We start from the raw sequence: 20764 nt of genomic DNA, 5'->3' as shown, positions 1-20764 counted from the left end.
TAATGTTTCCACCTCCATGTTTGACGGTGGGGATGGTGTTCTTGGGGTCATAGGCAGCATTCGTACTCCTCCAAACACGGTGAGTTAAGTTGATGCCACAGAGCTCCATTTTGGTCTCATCTGACCACAACACTTTCACCCAGATGTCCTCTGAATCATTCAGATGTTCATTGGCAAACTTCAGACGGGCATGTATATGTGCTTTCTTGAGCAGGGGGACCTTGCGGGCGCTGCAGGATTTCAGTCCTTCATGGCGTAGGGTGTTACCAATTGTTTTCTTGGTGACTATGGTCCCAGCTGCCTTGAGATCATTGACAAGATCCTCCCGTGTAGTTCTGGGCTGATTCCTCACTGTTCTCATGATCATTGCAACTCCACGAGGTAAGATCTTGCATGGAGCCCCAGGCCGAGGGACATTGACAGTTCTTTTGTGTTTCTTCCATTTGCGAATAATCGCACCAACTGTTGTCACCTTCTCACCAAGCTGCTTGGCAATGGTCTTGTAGCCCATTCCAGACTTGTGTAGGTCTACAATCTTGTCCCTGACATCCTTGGAGAGCTCTTTGGTCTTGGCCATGGTGGAGAGTTTGGAATCTGATTGATTGATTGCTTCTGTGGACAGGTGTCTTTTATACAGGTAACAAGCTGAGATTAGGAGAAATCCCTTTAAGAGTGTGCTCCTAATCTCAGCTCGTTACCTGTATAAAAGACACCTGGGAGCCAGAAATCTTTCTGATTGAGAGGGGGTCAAATACTTATTTCCCTCATTAAAATGCAAAACAATTTATAACATTTTTGACATGTGTTTTTCTGGATTTTCTTGTTGTTATTCTGTCTCTCACTGTTCAAATAAATCTACCATTAAAATTATAGACTGATAATTTCTTTGTCAGTGGGCAAACATACAAAATCAGCAGGGGATCAAATCCTTTTTTCCCTCACTGTATATATTATATATATATATATATTACACACACACACACAGTTGCACTCAGAATTATTCAATTCCCATTGCAAATCAGGTTTATTGTCAAAATTTACAAACTTTTAGCTGTTTGCAATGAACAAATCAAACATAATCAATTAAAATAATTAAAATGCAACTTATAATGATTTCTCCAGTTTCAAAATTATTCCACCCCTGCATGACAAGCATCTTTAGTACTTAGTAGAGCACCCTTTTGCTGTCATGACCTGCTGCAAATGAGATGCATAGTTTCTGGCAGTGTTCCTGAGGAATCTTAGCCCATTCCTCATGAGCAATGGCCTCCAGTTCAGTAATATTCTTGGGTTTGCGTGCTGCAACCGCATTCTTCAAATCCCATCAGAGATTTTCTATGGGGTTCAAGTCAGGTGACTGTTATGGCCCTGTAGAATCTTCCAGGACTTCTTCTGCAACCAAGCTTTGGTGGAATTTAAGGTATGCTTAGGATCATTGTCCTGTTGGAAAGTCCAATGACACCCAAGCTTCAGCTTCCTCACAGATGGCATGACGTTTTCTCCTAGGACTTCTGATACTTCAATGGATCCATCTTACCCTCCACACGCTGCAGTTTTCCAATGCCAGAGGATGCAAAGCAGCCCCAGAGCTTCACTGAGCCATTCACCATGCTTGACTGTGGACAGAGTGTTCTTTCGTCATTCTTCTTCCTCCAGACATACTGCTGATCCATCATGCTGAAAAGTTCCAGTTTTGTTTCATTGCTCCACAGAACAGAATCCCCAAATTACTGTGGCTTATTCATATGATTTTGATCCAAATTTTCTTGTGCATTTGGGTCAGTAGTGGTGTACGTCTTAGAGGTCTGCCAAGGAAACCTTCTGATTTTAGCACACCCCTTATTGTGTTCATTGAAACCTCAGTGGCTGTTGTCACCAAATCTTGCTGCAGGTCTTTTGTAGTCACTCAAGGGTTTTCAGAACCTGCCTTCTCAGAAATCTGGTTGCAGTCATTAATAGCTTCCTTTTTCTGCCCAGTCCAGGTATTTCATATATTTTCTGAGCCTAGCCATTTCAGGTATTTCATGTATTCCAGCTCAAGCACACCCAGTGAAACTAATGATTAGCTGAATGAGGTGTGCTTGAGACAACACCAGTTGTCAGGGTGTTGAATAATTTTGAAACTGGTGACATCATTATAAGTTGCATTTTCAACTGAATTTGGGGAAACCACTTGAAGCATTCACTGTGTTGAACTATTTCAATTGCTTTTGTCTAATTTGCTTGTTGCAAACAGCTGATTTTTTATATATATACATATTATATATATATATATATATATATATATATATATATATATATATATATATATATATATATATATATATATATATATAGATAGATAGATGTAAAGGCTATTTTTCCCGTTATCGGCTGATATGTTAAAAACATCCGATGATCAGAGCCGATTATATCATGTCAATCAAAAGAGGGCGAGAAAACACATCGATTTTGTGCTGTGTGTAAAGAAGATGTCTCTTGTGTGGAATGATGACAAAACTGCAGTTTTTAATCTCTGTAAACTCTGCACTGCAAAAATTTTACACCAGAAGTAGCAGCAGTGAAGTGGCGTCGAGTCTAATCCCCCCCACCCCGCACGCTTACAGAACTGTTCCCGTGCCATTCGCGGTGAATTAAAGGGCCAGTACACCGCTGAAAGGTTTAAATGAAGATGAGTGACAAAAAATAGCATACATTGCACAGAAAAATATATTTATAGAGTAGTATGTTTCATATGCAGTTAATATTAATGAGTTAATATCATCAAAAACAAGTTTATATTAGGCCTATATATTACCAGTTTCATGTCTGTGATGAAGTAGAAATGCTTTTGTTTGTGGTGAATTAATAAATTAATTAATAACATTAATTAATAATTAATAACATTAAATGAATTAATAACATTCAATAAGTTAAGAAATCTTACTTTAATCTTCAGAATTGAATTAATGTGTTAATGTTAATTTGAGCAATGTGATTTCTGTTTATGAGACCAGTTACTGTGAAACAAGTTGTTCAAATGGAGAGATTAAAGTTTTTATTTATCGGTATCGGTATCTGCCGAGATCACTCTGAATAATCGGTTATCGTATCGGCTGAGAAATTTAGTATCGGTTCACGTCTAATATATATATATATATATATATATATATATATATATATATATATATATATATATATATATATATATTAGACAGAGAGAGACAGAGAGAGTGGTATTTACAGGGTCTATACATGTGCTGTACAACACAGATAAACTGGGGAAAAACACCAAAGAAAAATCGCTATTTAAGGGAAACTAACTTAACTAGCTCTTTAAAAAGAAAAACATAAACGAAAGACAATTAGCTTTAATACACTCTCTTACCAAAATCAGAGACAAAACTCACACCCAACAGAACTACTACTAGTGAACATATACATTATTTGCTATTTACAAAAAAAATACAGCCTACAGTGGGGAAATAAGTATTGAACGCGTCAACATTTTTCAGTAAATATATTTCCAATGAGTTTATTCACATGAAATTTTCACCAGACATCAGTATTAACTCAAGAAATCTGGAAATATAAAGCATTCACAACATTAAAGTCCATAAATAAAGTTGTGTGTAATAAAGTGGAATGACACAGGAAAAAAGTATTGGACAGGATAAGAAAAAGCAGTTCTCCAAGGCAAGGTAAGGCAAGGAAAAAGCTGAAATCAGTAAATAATTATACCTTCTATCTGTGCAAAATAATATCAGCTGGTTTAGTAAATTGATGGTCTATAAAAAGACTTTTCATTACCAAGGTGTCACACAAGAAACATCTCATGATGGGTAAAAGCAAAGAGCTCTCCCAAGACCTTTGCAACTTTATTGTTGCAAAACATATTGATGGAATCAGATACAGATGTATTTCAAGACTTCTGAATCTTCCAGTAAGCACCATTAGGGCCAATATCTGCAAGTGGAAGCAACATCACTCCGTCATCAACCAGCCATGCACAGGCCCTCCTCACAAGATTTCTGATCAGGGAGTCAGAAGAATAGTCAGAGAAGTAGCCCAAGAGCCAAGGACCACTCTGAAAGAGCTCCAGAAACAATGGGAGGCAACAGGTACCATCATCACAGAGAAAACAACAGGCAATGCACTCTACTGCCATGGCCTCTATGCATGCTCACCTCACAAGACTCCTTTACAAAAGAAAAGGCATGTTACAGCTCGTTTTAAGTTAGCTACAACTCATTTTGACGAGCCTATGAAATACTGGGAGAGTATAATGTAGTGAGATGAGAGCAAAATGTAACTTTTTGGCTATCATACTACACACCATGTTTGGAGAAGAAATGGTACTACACATCACCTAAAAACACTATACCAACAGTGAAGTTTGGAGGTAGAAGCATCATGGTATGGGGCTGTTTATCGCATGGTACTGCCAGAAGAATCTGCTGCCATCCACCAGGATGGTGAAGATGAGACATGGGTGGACCATCCAGCAGGACAACGATCCAAAGCATACAGCAAAGGAAACTCTCAGTTGGTTTCAGAGAGAAAAAAAAATCAAGGTATTAGAATGGCCCAGTCAATCACCTGACTTAATCCAATTGAACAAGCTTTAAAGACAATACAGTGTATCCAGAAAGTAGTCACAGCACTTCACTTTTTCCACATTTTGTTATGTGACAGCCTTATTCCAAAATGGATTAAATTCATTATTTTCCTCAAAATTCTACAAACAATACCCCATAATGACAACGTGAAAGAAGTTTGTTTGAAATCTTTGCAAATTTATTTAAAAACTAAATAAATAATAAAAAAAGCACATGTATATAAATATTCACAGACTTTGCTCTATACATTGTTGAACCACCTTTGGCATCAATTACAGCCTCAAGTCTTTTTGAGTATGATGCTACAAGCTTGGCACACCTATTTTTGGGCAGTTTCTCCCATTGTCCTTTGCAGGACCTCTCAAGCTCCATCAAGTTGGATGGGGAGTGTTGGTGCACAGCCATTTTCAGATCTGTCCAGAGATGTTCAATCGGGTTCAAGTCTGGGCTCTGGCTGGGCCACCCAAGGACATTCACAATGTTGTCCTGTAGCCACTCCTCTGTTATCTTGGCTGTGTGCTTAGGGTCGTTGTCCTGTTGGAAGATGAACCTTCGCCCCAGTCTGAGGTCCAGAGTGCTCTGGAGCAGGTTTTCATCAAGGATGTCTCTGTACATTGCTGACTAGTCTCCCAGTTCCTGCCGCTGAAAAACATCCCCATAGCATGATGCTGCCACCACCATGCTTCACTGTAGGGATGGTATTCGCCAGGTGATGACTGGTGCCTGGTTTCCTCCAGACATGACGCTTGCCATTCAGTCCAAAGAGTTCAATGTTTGTCTTCGTTTGAGAGTCCTTCAGGTGCCTTTTGGCAAACTCCAGGCGGGCTGTCATGTGCCTTTTACTGAGAAGTGGCTTCCGTCTGGCCACTCTACCATAAAGGACTGATAGATGGAGTGCTGCAGAGATGGTTGTTCTTCTGGAAGGTTCTCCTCTCTCCACAGAGACACACTGGAGCTCAGTCAGAGAAACCATTGGGTTTTTTGTCACCTTCCTGACTAAGGCCCTTCTCCCCCAATCGCTCAGTTTGGTTGGGAGGCCAGCTCTAGGAAGAGTCCTGATGGTTCCAAACTTCTTCCATTTATGGATGATGAAGGCCACTGTGCTCATTGGGAGCTTCAATGCTGCAGAAATGTTTCTGTACCCTTCCCCAGATCTGTCCCTCGATACAATGCTGTCTCAGAGGTCTACAGACAATTCCTTGGACTTCATGGCTTGGTTTCTGCTCTGACATGCATTGTTAAATGTGGGACCTTATATAGACAGGTGTGTGCCTTTCCAAATCATGTCCAATCAACTGAATTTACCACAGGTGAACTCCAATCAAGTTGTAGAAAGATCTCAAGGATGATTAGCGAAAACAGGATGCACCTGAGCTCAATTTTCAGTGTCATGTAAAAGGCTGTGAATACTTATGCACATGTGCTTTTTTTTTTTTAAAATAAATTTGAAAAGATTTCAAACAAACTTCTTTCATGTTGTCATTATGGGGTATTGTTTGTAGAATTTTGAGGAAAATAATTAATTTAATCCATTTTGGGATAAGGCTGTAACATAACAAAATGTGGGAAAAGTGAAGCACTGTGAATACTTTCCAGATGCACTGTATATTTAGAACAATGGCCCAAAAATCACAGGTGAATACTGTGGCCAATTAATTTAATCATACAGGAAGCATCTTTACAAAGGCTTCTCCACTAAGTATTAAATAAATTTCAGTTAACGTGTTCAATACTTTTTTCCTGTGTCATTCAACTTTATTACACATAACTTCATTTATGGACTTTAATGTTTGGATTTCTTTATATGTGTGGATTTATTGAGTTAATACATCTGGTGCAAATTTCATGTGAATAGCCTAACTGGAAATATATTTACTGAAAAATTTTTTGACGCGTTCAATACTTATTTCTCCCACTATATATATAAATCTAGACAACAGATATCCAAGGGCAGATCAAGCTCAGAGTCAGGACAGGCACGGTTTAAAAAACCAGAATAATCACAAAGAAAATAGGGAGCGGACTAACAACCACAACCAGAGCACTACCAAAGGCAAAACAAGTGAGCACTAGCAAAACGAAGCTGACGGACAGATGGCAAACTATAGGAGAAACCAACATAAGGTATCTTAGGTGATGGGCCACCAAAAGTCACCATAACAGATTCAACACATCTTGGTACAGATTCTACAAGTCTTAGAAACTTGAACACAATTCATAGATATTCCCTCAATTAGCATTTTGATGATGGTGGTGGTGAACACTGTCTAACCCTTTATGGGGACAGGGGATCAAAACCATGCCAGCAAAATGTCTCTCCCAGGATAACAGAGCCACCAGTTTTTCTTTGAATTTGTCACCCACCTGTGTAGTGCCCTCCACTAATATTGGCATCCTTGTTTAAAAAAAAAATGAGCAAAGAAGGCTGTGAAAAATTGTTTTTATTGTTATCTTTTGTTTAAAAAAAATGTACAAAAATACTCTGCTCTCATGGATATCAAACAACTGCAAACAAAATTCTATATATCCTTCAAATTTTGAGGTCCATGCTGGTGGACTCACCCCTGCCGTTCACCCCACAAGTTTTCTGTGGGTTTCACGTCAGGGGACTGGGATGACCATGGCAGGACCTTGATTTTGTGGTCAGTAGACCATTTTTGTTTTGGTGTATGTTTTGGATCATTGTCCTGCTGGAAGATCCAACCGTGGCCCATTTTAAGCTTTCTGGCAAAGGAAGTCAGGTTTTCGTTTAATATCTGTTGATATTTGATAGTCCATGATGCCATGTATGCTAACAAAATGTTCAGGTACTCTGGCAGAAAAACAGCCCTGAAACATTAAAGAGCCACCACAGTACTTAACTGTTGGCATGAGGTACTTCCCTTTCAAAGGGAACTTCGACGTTGCATTTAACATAACAGTATGGGAGCGCCTTGCGTGCGTGACCGGTATCTGAAGCTTGTGTAAAATCATGCCTCTACTTATAGGCCTGCCATGATCAGGTGACGTGGCAATTAAGCGTGTCGCATGATATATATATGGCACCTGTGAACCACGCCGCCAGCCTTATTATCTTCAGCGAGACTGCATGTCTGTTGTTTGTGTGACAAAAGAAAAAGAAACGCTTCATTTCTACTCTATATTTCTCAATATCTCTCAACTTTTCTATCCCTTTTTTAGAAAAATTGAAGAAAAGAGAGTCAAAGAATGAGCGAGAGGGATTTCAGGAAGTGTGTTACGCCTTGCTCCTGTTTCATCACAGGAGGAGACGGACACACTTTCTGCATGGTGTTTGGGCATAGAGCATGCTACAGCAGCCCTTGAGGGGTCTGACTGTCAGCATTGTGAATGTTTCATGATTAGGCAACTACGCTCTCGGCTTGCTCTCTTCTCGTCCGAAGGGAGTTGGGTTTCAGAACCTCGCGGATCTGGGCCGGCCGCTGCCGAGGCAGCCAGCCGGCTCAGGTCCTGGGGTTCTTGTATGGATTTGGAAGAGGAGCCAGAGATGAGCACTGCTCTATCTCTTGCTCTGTCTTCCGGGTCCGGCTCTCCGCCTGACTTTAGAGCTCGCGTCGCGACTCCTCCTTCCCCTATGGAAAGCCAAAACACCCTCGATGACTCCGAGGAGTCGGTTGAGGGTGCCATTTCACCAAAAACCGACAGCAGCTCTCAAGCATATAAAGAGCTGCTTGAGGTGATCACTAGGGCGGTTCAAAAGTTGAATATAGACTGGCCCGGGGAAGAGGAAATGCCTCGTAGCAGGCTGGATGAGCGCTTCCACTCAAGCATATAAAGAGCTGCTTTAGGTGATTACTAGGGAAATTGAAAAGCTGAATATAGACTGGCCCGAGGAAGAGGAAGTGGCTCGTAGCAGGCTGGATGAGCACTTCCTCTCAAGTGAAAATAAATATAAATCTCCCTCACACCGCAGAAAATTCCCCTTTTTTTCCAGAAGTGCATGAAGAGATATCACGCTTCTGGAGAAAACCATACACTAGCCGTGTTAATAACCCCGCAACGTCTGATTACTCAGCCATCATGGGGAGTGAGCAGCACGGCTATGTAGCGATGCCAAAGGTGGAGGAGGCGCTTGCGAGCCACCTCTCTCCATCAACGGCAGGTAATTTAGGGAGGCCAATTGAGTGAGCTAGATACTGGTGAGGGAATTGGGCCCGAGGCAGTGGCACAGCTGCGCCATGACACAGATTTAACTCTCCGGGTGACCAAACAAACAGCCCGCCATATCGGCCGTTTGATGGGTAGCCTGGTTGTGGCGGAGAGGCACCTATGGCTCAACCTCTGAGGGATGGGGGACAAAGATAAGGTCTCCTTGCTGAACGCCCCTGTTAAACCTTCCGGCCTGTTTGGCGGCACAGTCAATGCCATCACCGACAGGTTTCGTGAGGCAAAACAGCAAACGGCGGCGTTCAGCCAGTTCCTTCCCTGTCGTGTCGAGTTCGCACGGGCCTCCATGAGTGGATGAGCACGGGCCAGCGCTTGTGCGAGGGAGACGCAGAAGACAAGTGTGGCGGCCCGCCTCCGCCCACAGAAAGCCAGGGGGACCGGGCGGCCACAGCCACAGCCTGCTAAGAGGCCTAATCTAAGAATGATCATCAAAGCAAAGCAGGCAAGGAAGGAACGGTCCTGATGGGCCATGGAGGGATGTATCAGGGGACATGAGGCTGCTAGGGCAACTAGCCCCCAGTGCTATGGTAGAGCCTGCCCTGGCCAAGGCCATCCCACGTTTTTCGTCTTCTCTGGTCAGTGAGCTGTCACAGAGTGACGGAAATCTGATGCTTTCCCTCCAACAAAATGTGGAAAAGCTAACATCACTGAAAGACCATTTGGCAGCGTGGAAACTACTGCCAAATGTGTCCCCATGGGTTCTGTCTACCATAGAAAAGGGTTACCGGGTCCAGTTCAGTGCTCAACCCGCCCAGATCAGAGGTGTGCTCACCACAGTTGTCAGCACAGACCAGAGCCCAATGTTAGCGCATGAAATAAGTTCCCTTTTGGACAAAGGGGCCACAGAACATGTACCCTGTTCCCTAAGGGAGGGAGGTTTTTACAGCCGTTATTTCCTGGTAGGCAAAAAAGATGGGAGTATGCGGCCAATTTTAGATCTGCGTCATCTGAACCGTACTCTTCGAACATACAGGTTCAAGATGCTGAAGCTCAAACTTATCGTGCCACAGATTCAGTCCGAGGACTGGTTTGTGACGATAGATCTGAAAGATGCATATTTCCACATAGGAATATCGCCCAGTCACAGGAAGTTCCTGAGGTTTGCGTTTGGAGAAAACACATAAAAATTTCGGGTTCTTCCCTTTGGGCTAGCTTTATCCCCTTGCACCTTTACAAAGTGCATGGATGCTGCTCTGGCTTCCTTGCGACTCCGGGGCATCCGTGTACTAAACTACCTGGACGACTGGTTAATTCTAGCACGATCCAGGGAACAGGCAGTTCAACATCGAGATGTTGTTCTCGCCCACATGAGGAGCTTGGTGCTCAGGTTGAACCTCAAGAAAAGTATGCTTTCTCCAGTGCAGAGGGCAACTTTTCTTGGGGTTATATGGGATTCTACTATGATGAGGGCATTTCTATCCCCAACACGCGTACAATCGATCCTATCAACTTTGAGCAAGATAAAGCTAGGTCTGGGCATCCCCTCCAGCCTTTACGAGAGGCTGTTGGGCCTTATGGCAGCAGCAGCCAACATCATACCATTGGGCCTATTGCACATGAGACCGTTTCAGTGGTGGCTGAAAGTCGGGGGTTTCATCTGAGCATGAAACCTCTGAGAGTAATCAGTGTCACGCGGCAATGCCTACGTGCTCTGAGTATTTGGAGGTGCCCGGAGTTCCTAGCCTCGGGTCACACTCTAGGGGCATCCCCTTACTGCAAGACGGTAATGACAGACGCGTCCCTCACGGGCTGGGGTGCAGTCTTAAATGGCTGTCCAGCTCACAGTCTTTGGAGCGGCCCTCATCTGGAGTGGCATATAAATCGCCTAGAGATGCGGGCCGTATTCCTAGCACTGAAGTTCTTTTTTCCTCAGTTGAGAGGTCACAATGTCCTAGTTGTGTCAGACAACACAGCTGTGGTCTCATATATCAACCACCAGGGAGGGTTCGTTCACGCCCCCTAATCCTTCTCTGGGCAGAGGGAAAGCTCTTGTCAGTGAGTGCAATGTACATTCCAGGCAGCCGGAATGTAGGGGCAGACATCCTGTCGAGGCAGGGGCTGAGGCCCGGGGGTTGGAGGCTCCATCCACAAGTGGTGGAGTACATATGGCGGAGGTTCAGACGAGCGGAAGTGGATGTGTTAGCCTCCAAGGAGACAACACACTGCCCGCTGTGGTTCACCCTCACTCCTCCTGCACCACTGGGGCTGGACGCCATGGTGCATACGTGGCCGAGGTCACGTCTATATGCTTTCCCCCCGATCACTCTGCTCCCACAAGTTCTAGCGAGAGTTCGCCAAGACCGTCTACGTCTGCTGCTAGTAGCACCTTATTGGTCAGCTCGAATATGGTTCTCGGAGATAATATCCCTGCTCGACGTCACTCCTTGGGAGATTCCCATCTGCAGGGACCTACTGTCTCAAGCCGGAGGGCTGATTTATCACCCTCGGCCAGAACTATGGAAACTGTGGGTCTGGCCCCTGAGGGGCACCAGCTCATAGATTCTGGTCTCACAAGTGAGGTTGTAGAGACCATGTTAAACGCTAGAGCACTATCCACAAGGAAATTGTATGCGCTCAAGTGGCGGCTTTTTGTCTTGTGGTGTGAGGAACGTCAGCTAGACCCAGTGAACTGTGCAATAGCTACAGTCCTGGAGTTATTACAAGAAAGTTTCTCAGCAGGGTTGGCTCCTTCTACAATCAGGGTTTATGTGGCCGCCATTTCGGCCAGCCACACCCCTGTTGATGGAGCCTCTGTGGGGCAACATCCTCTAACTTCGAGGTTCATGCGTGGTGTCAGACGGCTGAGGCCCATCTGCAGGCCGCGAATACCTTCCTGGGACCTTTCTGTGGTCTTGGAAGGTCTGTCAGGGGCTCCATTTGAGCCCTTAGAGTCAGCCTCTGAGAAGCTTCTGACTCTAAAGGTAGCTCTTCTACTGGCCCTGACATCTCTCAATCGAGTGGGAGATCTACAAGCTCTCTCGGTTGCCCCCTCCTGCCTTGACTTTGCCCCTGGACTAGCCAAGGCCTTCCTATATCCTAGGCGGGATTATATTCCTAAAGTGCCTACATCGGCTGCCCACCCTGTGGTGTTGCAGGCCTTCTGCCTTCCTCCGTTCCTCACACTGGAACAAGAGAGGACGCACCTGCTGTGTCCAGTAAGGGCTCTCTGTACTTACGTCCACTGCTCCGGCCAGTGGCATAAGTCGGAGCAGCTGCTGGTCTGCTTTTGGTGGTGACAGTGAAGGTGATGCTGTGTCAAAGCAGCGCATCTCTAACTGGATAGTGGAAGCAATCTCTATGGCTTACGAGGCACGTGGTCTCGCCACGCCTCTGGGCATAAGAGCTCATTCCACTAGGGCAGTCACCTCCTTGAAGGCTTTGTCCAAAGGCGTATCCTTGCAGTATGTGTGTGGCTGCAGGGTGGTCTACGCCACACACACATTCATTCGTTATTACAGCCTGGATATTTATTCCACCCCGGGCTCGAGTGTCTTGCAGTGACCCTCGGGCTTGGGTATTTTTGAACAGGCCGTACCCTCGGTATGACGGAGTGGGTATTCCCGTTCCCATAGTGTTATGCTAAATGCAACGTCGAAGTTCCCTTTGAAAGGGAACGTTGGGGTTACGCATGTAACCTCCCTGAGAAGGGAACGAGATGTTGCATAGCACTGTCATACCAGGGCAGGCCTGTGAATTGCGTCTTTGCTTCAGATAATAGAGGCTGGTGGCGTGGTTCACAGGTGCCATATATATATCATGCGACGCGCTTAATTGCCATGTCACCTGATCATGGCAGGCCTATAAGTAGAGGCATGATTTTACACAAGCTTCAGATACCGGTCACGCGCGCAAGGTGCTTCCATACTGTTATGCTAAATGCAACGTCTCGTTCCCTTCTCAGGAAACAGGGTTACATGCGTAACCCCGACGTTTTCTATATTGCTACCTTTCTGTGTGCGCCAAAACTACCTCTGGTGTTTATTGCCAAAAAGCTCTATCCCATTTGAAGTTCCAGTAGTGTCTGACAAACTGAAGACCTTGAGTTTGTTTTTGGATGAAAGTAGAGGCTTTTTTATTGAAACCCTTCAATAAAGGGTTTCAATAAAGGTGACTTCGGGTTGTAGTTTTGGAGAATTTCTGTTTTGGAGAATTTCTGACCCCAATACACAACTAATTTCTGCAATTCTCCAGCTGTGATCCTGTGAGATTTTTTGGCCACTAGAACCATCCATCACAGTGTGTTAGACACATCCTCTTCCAGGTTGATTCATAATATTTCCAGTTGACTGGAACTTCTTAATTGTTGCCCTGATGTTGGAAATTTTCAATGCTTGTTCTATTTTGTTATAGCCACTTTCCACTTTCTGAAGCTCTACAACCTTTTGCCGCACATCACAGCTACATTCCTTGGTCTTACCCATTGTTATGAATGACTAAGGGAATTTGACCTATGTGTTACCTCGTATTTATATCCCTGTGAAACAGGAAGTCATGGTTGAACAATTTCCGGTTCCTAGTCACCCAGGTGTCCTAAAAAAATGCAAAATATCAATGGGAATATACTTCAAATATATTTTTCTCATATGAATTCATAGGGGTGCCAATAAGTGTTGCACACATATATTTAACAAAGAATTTTTTGCATAAACTTGTGTTGTGTTTGCAATTGTTTGATATTCATGAGAGCAGAGTATTTTTGTGAAAAAGTATCAATAGGTTAAACAATAATTTTTCAAAGCCTTCTTTGCTCATATTTACCAAGGGTGCCAATATTAGTGGAGGACACTGTAGCTGATAAAATTGCTGGCCTATCCTAACAAATTTACTGGCTTGACCATCACTTCATTAAAAGAATAACCTACTTCACCAAACCTGAGGCTAGCAAAAAAATAAATAATAAAAAAAAAAAAATCACTTTCACAGGACTAACTGAACCTTGTTTGTATTGATTAATTAAGGGCATTTTCTGTGAAGTATTTGACAAGTAATTGTTGTAAAAGAGTAATTAAAAAACAGTATATAAGAGACTTTCTTTTTAGTAATAAAATCATCTTCTCACGCTGCTCACTTGTGATCAGCATCGTACTGATCATGCACACCTGGACTTAATCATGGGCAATGCTATACACACACACACACACACCACCGTTCACCGTGCAGTATACGCTCAGTGTACTGTACCTGTCTATTCCAAGCCTTGGTATACACTTATAGTCAATGGACTTACAGTCTTATAAGACTTTGTCACTTGCCCAAGTAATTCTGTTTGCACATTGCCTGATTTTGTCTGTTTGGTGACCCTGTTTCTCATTTTGGATTTGTTTGTCATCTTTAAAATAAAGAAACCTAACTGGCAACTGTGCTGGACAGTCCAGCTGTTTTGGGTTAAGTCCAGTATAACTCAGATATGTCACCTTTATTCATATATGAATTTATTTCTGATCTTAAAGTGTCATGGACTAAGAAGGTTTTACAATGTTATTATGTTATAGCCTGTGTAGTGAACATATATGTCACAGCTCCGTCCGATCAGAACTCAAATTCCCAAGATGCAACACTCACTTCTCATGCACGCATGCGCTCACCATCCCCGGAGTTCTGATCAGACACACCTGGCACCAATCACACACACTCACCGCTAGTATTTAGGGAAGTCATTCACCCAGTTTATACGCGAAGTATACGCTCAGTAGCTTGTTTCTCTGCGTTACCAAGCCGTTCTAGTTTGTTTGTTTCTCGTGATCCTCGGCCCTTGTTTTCAGTTTCGACTACGCTCTCTGCCCGACCCCGTTTGTATTGTTTGCCCGATCGCTTGACCCTTGCCTGTCCTACGACTACGTTTCTTGAACTTCCCGATTCTACGCTCTACACCCGCCGCCCGCTCCTGCTTCCATGCCGTTTCGAGGTTCGTGACAATATACAGTGAATAGAAAGCCAGTTGAGATTTGAATTTGGAGGGGTTGAATTATTTCTTGTGAACTCCAACAAATCCTACATGTTACTAAATATCAGCAAAAAATGATGATTATTGTGGGTACATCCAAACAAATCGAAACCATTATAGTTGATTATAAAAAGTATGATATTGCATGTTCATTGTTTTTTCATCTAAAGGAAACATGAAATCAAAGCTGTACTTTTTTTTGTTAGCTCATGTCCCTTGTTAGATGCACAATTTATCTTTATGTATAAAGATATAATTCTAATTTCTCAGTAATATATCATTCTAATTTGTCACTAAAATATTGTACAGTGATTTTTGCCCACCTCTAAACAGCTTCTCATTTTTGACTGTCATTGTTTCCCCTTAACCATATCCATCATTAAGAACAACATACTAAATAAGCTCTCCCTCAAGTCACAACAATACAGACGAGCAAGCAGAAATACTAACACTAGTTTGTAAGCCTCAATTGCAGCCTCTGTTGAACGAGGTGAGCAGTCCTTCACAATTGAATGCAAGCTAGCATCTAGCTTCTCCATGCTAGCATCTAGATCTGGCTCCATGCTTTGATTAAACAAAGCCAATCAAATCCTTCCATGTTATTGCAAATTATTTCCACCCAAATGCCTGCCATTCACTCAAATAAAATGAAAACAAAACAAAACAAAAAAACACTACCACATTCTCCATATAAACTTAGACACCTTTGAATAATTAGTAGGGTTTGGAAGTTGCAATTAATGTCAGCTGAAATCTTTGTTAGACAAGTTAGCCACCTGTTTATTACCATACAATGTGTCTGTACAGATTCTGTATAAGGAAAGAAAATAATAGCTAATACTGATGAATTTAAATCTTTGGCAGTAACAGTAGGCCTGTCTCACCTGGGTGAAGTGCTCAGAATGCTGGGCATTATACTATTTCAGGATATCACTGGCAGGCACCATAGCTTTAAATATAATAAACAGGACATTATAGTCAAAGATTAACTTAAGAGGCACTAGTGTAGATTAAATAAGAATGGGCAAATCTACTCTGACTTTCTATTTCAGGTAAGTATGAGAGGTGCTGCATTCTGAACAAGCTGAAGTTTCTTTAGAAAGTCATGCTACAATAGTCAGCAACATGTTACAAAAGTCCAATTTAGAAGTGATGAAAACATACAACTGTTTCTTAGTGTCATGTTGAGTTAGGATCAGTGGTGTATTCAGGGCCATATACACGCATATGCTGTATGCTTACATTTTCCCCAGGGCTGTTTGCCTATAATGACTTCTAAGGATCAACATTAACGTGTACTCTCTGTACATCCTTGGTATACCCACTTGTTTTGCTGCTTCAGAAGTTCCTATTCTACTATTGTGTTGGCTTCCCCTTTAACTGTATCGCTTTTTTTTTTGTGAAACTCATGATTGTTTTTCGTAGTTGGTGCATTTTTATTTGAATTCCCCTATGGTGTTATTAGTCTCAAAACTTGCACACATAAAAACCACAGCACAGGACAGTATTCACGTGCAGAAAACCATCCTTGTGAGGGAGCATTTCTGCTCCACATGCACAAATGTGGTCCCGCGAGAATGGGGCTGTGACGTCCACTTGCTCGACCCTCTCTACACACTTGCAACTGCTCAACACTCACTCGCTCGTCAAGTTGACTTTTGAGGCTTTGGAGGCAGGGACAGTGGCTGATGTCTCTGCTCCTATGATTGGTCACTTTATCACTGATACGCATAAGTTCTTGTTTCACACTCCAGTCCAGCCAGTCCAGTCAGTAGAGAGAATAACAATTTTCATTGGGACATCATGTTGAAGAAAGTTAACATTTTTCAAAGATCCTATTTTAATATTGTTTGAATATATTGATTTTGTTACTGTATTCACTATAATACAGCTAGCTAGCTAAATATTTGATGTTAGAAAAACTAATATCACCTTGCAAAAGTTTGCCACAGTCCTCATATTACGGAACTTTGTTAAAGCTAGCTGACTAACCCTTAACTTAAAACCCTTAATATTAGTCTCATCCAACTCTGTGACCCTCGCTGACAATATATAGTAATGCCGTCACTACCGTCACTGACTAAAGATATTGTCATGCTGAAACAATCAGGTAAAATTAATAAAAGTGCTTGAAGTGGGTTGAAGTGTACTCAGTGCTCAATGGTACATAGTACCAGGAATAATTCTACTCTCTTCTGTCCCTGCTTGAGGAGAGATACTGAACTGAACTTGCAGATTCTCTCTTTCTCTGGTGCTTCTTTAATAACCATCCATTTATGATATTGCAGTGCATGATGATTTATTTATATATTTATCACAAATTTTAGTACTGGCTTTACAAAAATCATTACATGACATTGTGTTCCCGACCCCAAACCGTACTCAGGTGATCTGGGAAGATGTAAGTCCTTTCTACTCAAATGTTCTCTAGTGTTTGGCCAGCGACCACTTACATAATCCACTGACAAAGCTAAGATCGCTTACCTGATGGGGCTATTAAGGGTAAATGCTTTGGCATGGGCCATGGTAATCTGGGCCTTCTTTTCCTCTTTCACTGCAGAACTAAGGAAAGTGTTTTGCCATACTTTTCAGGGAATGGACGCTGCCAAGCATTTACTCTCCCTTTGCCAAGGCTCCCGCAGTGTGGCTGAGTACTCTGTTGAGTCCCGAAATACAGCTGCAGAGTCCAGCTGGAATGATACGGCTCTCCAGGGTGTGTTTCTGAGAGGACTCAGTGACCAGGTTAAGGATGAATTGGCCATTAAAGAAAAATCTGAGTCCCTCAACTAACTTATCTCCCTCACCTTCAAATTAGATCACTACCTGCGAGAATGGCACAGGGAGAGATCCATCTGCCCTCACTCGTATCCTACTTCCTGTCTTCTTCCTTCTACCCCTGCTAACATGGCCATTAAGCAATCATCCAGTCCACAAGCTTCCTCCAAACTCACTCTGTAAAGGGAAGAGCCAATGCAGTTGGGTTGGGCCTGGTTTACCCCAGTGGATGAGTGTATTTACTGTGGTCAGCTTGGACATTTTCTTGCCACTTTCCTGCTTTGGCCAAAAAAAGGGGGGTTACTGGTGAGCCAAACTACCTCCTCTTCAGTGTCCCTCCTCCACATGCAAATCCAAGCCACTCTGTGTCTTAACCAGCACTCCCTTCCTCTGCTTGCTCTGGTCAACTCAGGAACTGATGACAGCTTCCTAGATGCTAAGCTAGCTTCCCAGACTGGTATTCCCATCACTGTGCATGCTCTGGATGGAAGGTGCTTGGCCCATATTACCCATGCCACTCCACCATCCATATGATCGCACCATAGACCTTCTTCTTACCAGCTTACAACCTGTCCCACCTGGAGAGAGAGGCCATGGAACTCTCAGGGAGTTTTTCCCTCAGGGAGTTTTCCTTGCCACCGTCACCTCTGGCTTGCTCATTAAGGATAAACTTATACATTAAAAATTTATATCCTGACTTGATACATTTTTGTAAAGCTGCTTTGTGACAATGTCCATTGTTAAAAGTGCTATACAAATAAAATTTGAGAATTGAATGGAAAAGTACATGAATGACTCCCGGCCCTCCTCTTCCCCACTTGGTGCCAGTTTCTTCTTTGTGGCCAAGAAAGACCCTGCTCTCTGTCCCTGTATTGATTATTGCAACATGAGCAGCATGCTTTGAATTGCATCATAGGGTAACCATCTTCACCTAGTTGGATCTGAGGAACACATACCACCTGGTCAGAATAAAGGAAGGTGACAAGTGGAAGACGTCCTCAGGGACTTTCTCAACCACATCATCTTCGTGTACCTGGATGACATCCTCATCTTCTCTCACACCTCCGCTAAACATACCATACACATCCTTCAAGTTCTTTAATGGCTGCTTGAGAACTGACTCTTCATAAAAGTAGAGAAGTGCGAGTTCCATGTTAACTTGCTCAGCTTTCTGGGGTAAATAATCGAGATCGGGCAGGTGAAGACCGATCCCAAAAGATCTGGTCAGTGGCCCAAACTAACCAACCTTAAGCAATTACAGTGTTTCCTGGGCTTTGCTAATTTCTATCACTGCTTTATCAGAAATTACAGTCAGGTGGCAGCACCTCTCTCCTGTCTCAGCACTTCATCCACACCTTTTGTTTGGACCCCTGAGGCTGATAATGCTTTTGCCAAGCTAAAGGAACTATCCCCCTCTGCCCCAGTGTTAATACAGCCCTCTCAGCAATTAATTGTCGAGGTGGATGCCTCAGACTCAGGTGTGGTCCTGTCCCAGCATTGCGTGTGTCCAGGTCCAGGTCTTTTCAAGAACGCAAGTTCCTTTAAGTTACCTGGATGTGCTCTTGATATCAAGGATGCATCGGATGCAAAGCTTGTCGTTAAAAAGATGTTAAAACGATGTCAGGCTTCCATCATCTGCTACTGTTTTGCTACAATGACTTCTGAGACTTCAAGCGGGTTTGGTACACTCAGGTCTGTATCCAATGCATCCTTGATATCAATAGCCCATCCGGGTAAATTCAATTCAATTCAATTCAATTTTATTTGTATAGCGCTTTTTACAATAGACATTGTCTCAAAGCAGCTTTACAGAAATATCAACATGGTATACAGATATTAAAGGTGCGAATTTATCCCAACTGAGCAAGCCACTGACTGGCGACGGTGGCAAGGAAAAACTCCCTAAGATGTTTTAAGAGGAAGAAACCTTGAGAGGAACCCGACTCAGAAGGGAACCCATCCTCATCTGGGTAACAACAGATATTGTGAAAAAGTTCATTATGGATTTATATGAAGTCTGTATGGCGTTAAGAGCAGCCGTAGTCCCAGCAGTCTGGGATTAAAGAAGATTTGAGCTCCATCCAGAGGCAGAAAGGATCTGGATCTCTAGTATCTCCATAAATTCGTGTGGGGCTCGGCGAAAGGAGAGAGGGAGAAAAAAAGATAATTATGACTGCGAAGTAGTAGAACAGAATCTCGTCAGGGTAGGCTTGAGTAAACAAATATGTTTTAAGCTTAGACTTAAACACTGAGACTGTGTCTGAGTCCCGAACACTAATAGGAAGACTGTTCCATAACTGTGGGGCTCTATAAGAGAAAGCTCTTCCCCCTGCTATAGCCTTCACTATTCGAGGTACCGTCAGATAGCCTGCATCTTTTGATCTAAGTAGGCGTGGCGGATCATATAAAACCAAAAGGTCGCTTAGATATTGTGGCGCGAGACCATTTAGTGTTTTATAGGTTAATAAAAGTATTTTATAATTAATGCGAGATTTTACTGGGATGCGAGATTTTACTTTACACCAATTTAAATTAATGCATCCCTGGTACTTGTGTTCTTGAGTATTGGAGTTGAACTTCAGCAATGGACGGTGAGGTAGAATGAGTTCATATGGATGCAAAATCGCATAAGAATGCATATTGAGAAATAGCCGGTGACTGGGGTGGGAGTTTGGGTGATGAGTGTGAGGGCAATTTCTGAACAGTTACCTGGGCGTAATTATGCTCAGTTGAAACTGCTCACTAATTAACCTCACACTCATTGACCGAACTCCCACCCCATTACAGAATTCGCTAACACCATCAATTAAATTCATTAGAAACTTCAGCATCATTGCTCTCAAGTCATTCCTTAAAGCAGGATTAAAGAAACTACTCTTAAACCCATCAGAATTACAGTGCAGAATTACAATACATTTTTAAAGAAACACACACCCAAAGAAAGAAACTACTAGGAGTGAAACTGGAGGAGTAGCAACATTGGCTGGAGGGAGCTGAACTCCCCTGAACACCAATTTACACTGAACACAAAAAAACCTATAAAATACCTTAAAACAGCCAAACCCCAAGAGAAGCCAGATAGGCATGCATCTTCACCAGATTAATTTTTACAATAACATACTTTCCATATATATTTCCATATATTTTCCAGGTTCCAAAACTATCAAAGCAGCTGCTCTATCATGCATGTACCCAGCAGATTCAAAACCCAGCAGTAATAAATGCCATCTTATCCAAACCTTGTTTTATCACTGCTATAGAC

General features: G+C 42.8%; 1 protein-coding gene across 2 annotated transcripts in view; it reads right to left on the bottom strand.

Annotated features, from left to right (window-relative positions):
* Window positions 1-20764, bottom strand: part of adgrb3 (adhesion G protein-coupled receptor B3) — a 330718-nt gene that overhangs the window by 86014 nt on the left and 223940 nt on the right. The gene's annotated exons all lie outside the window — the stretch shown is intronic.

Source organism: Ictalurus punctatus, chromosome 29 (genome assembly GCF_001660625.3).
Source record: "Ictalurus punctatus breed USDA103 chromosome 29, Coco_2.0, whole genome shotgun sequence".
NCBI classification, from domain to species: Eukaryota; Metazoa; Chordata; class Actinopteri; order Siluriformes; family Ictaluridae; genus Ictalurus; species Ictalurus punctatus.
Note: the sequence above shows the minus strand (reverse complement) of the source record. Positions and strands in the feature narration are given on the sequence as shown.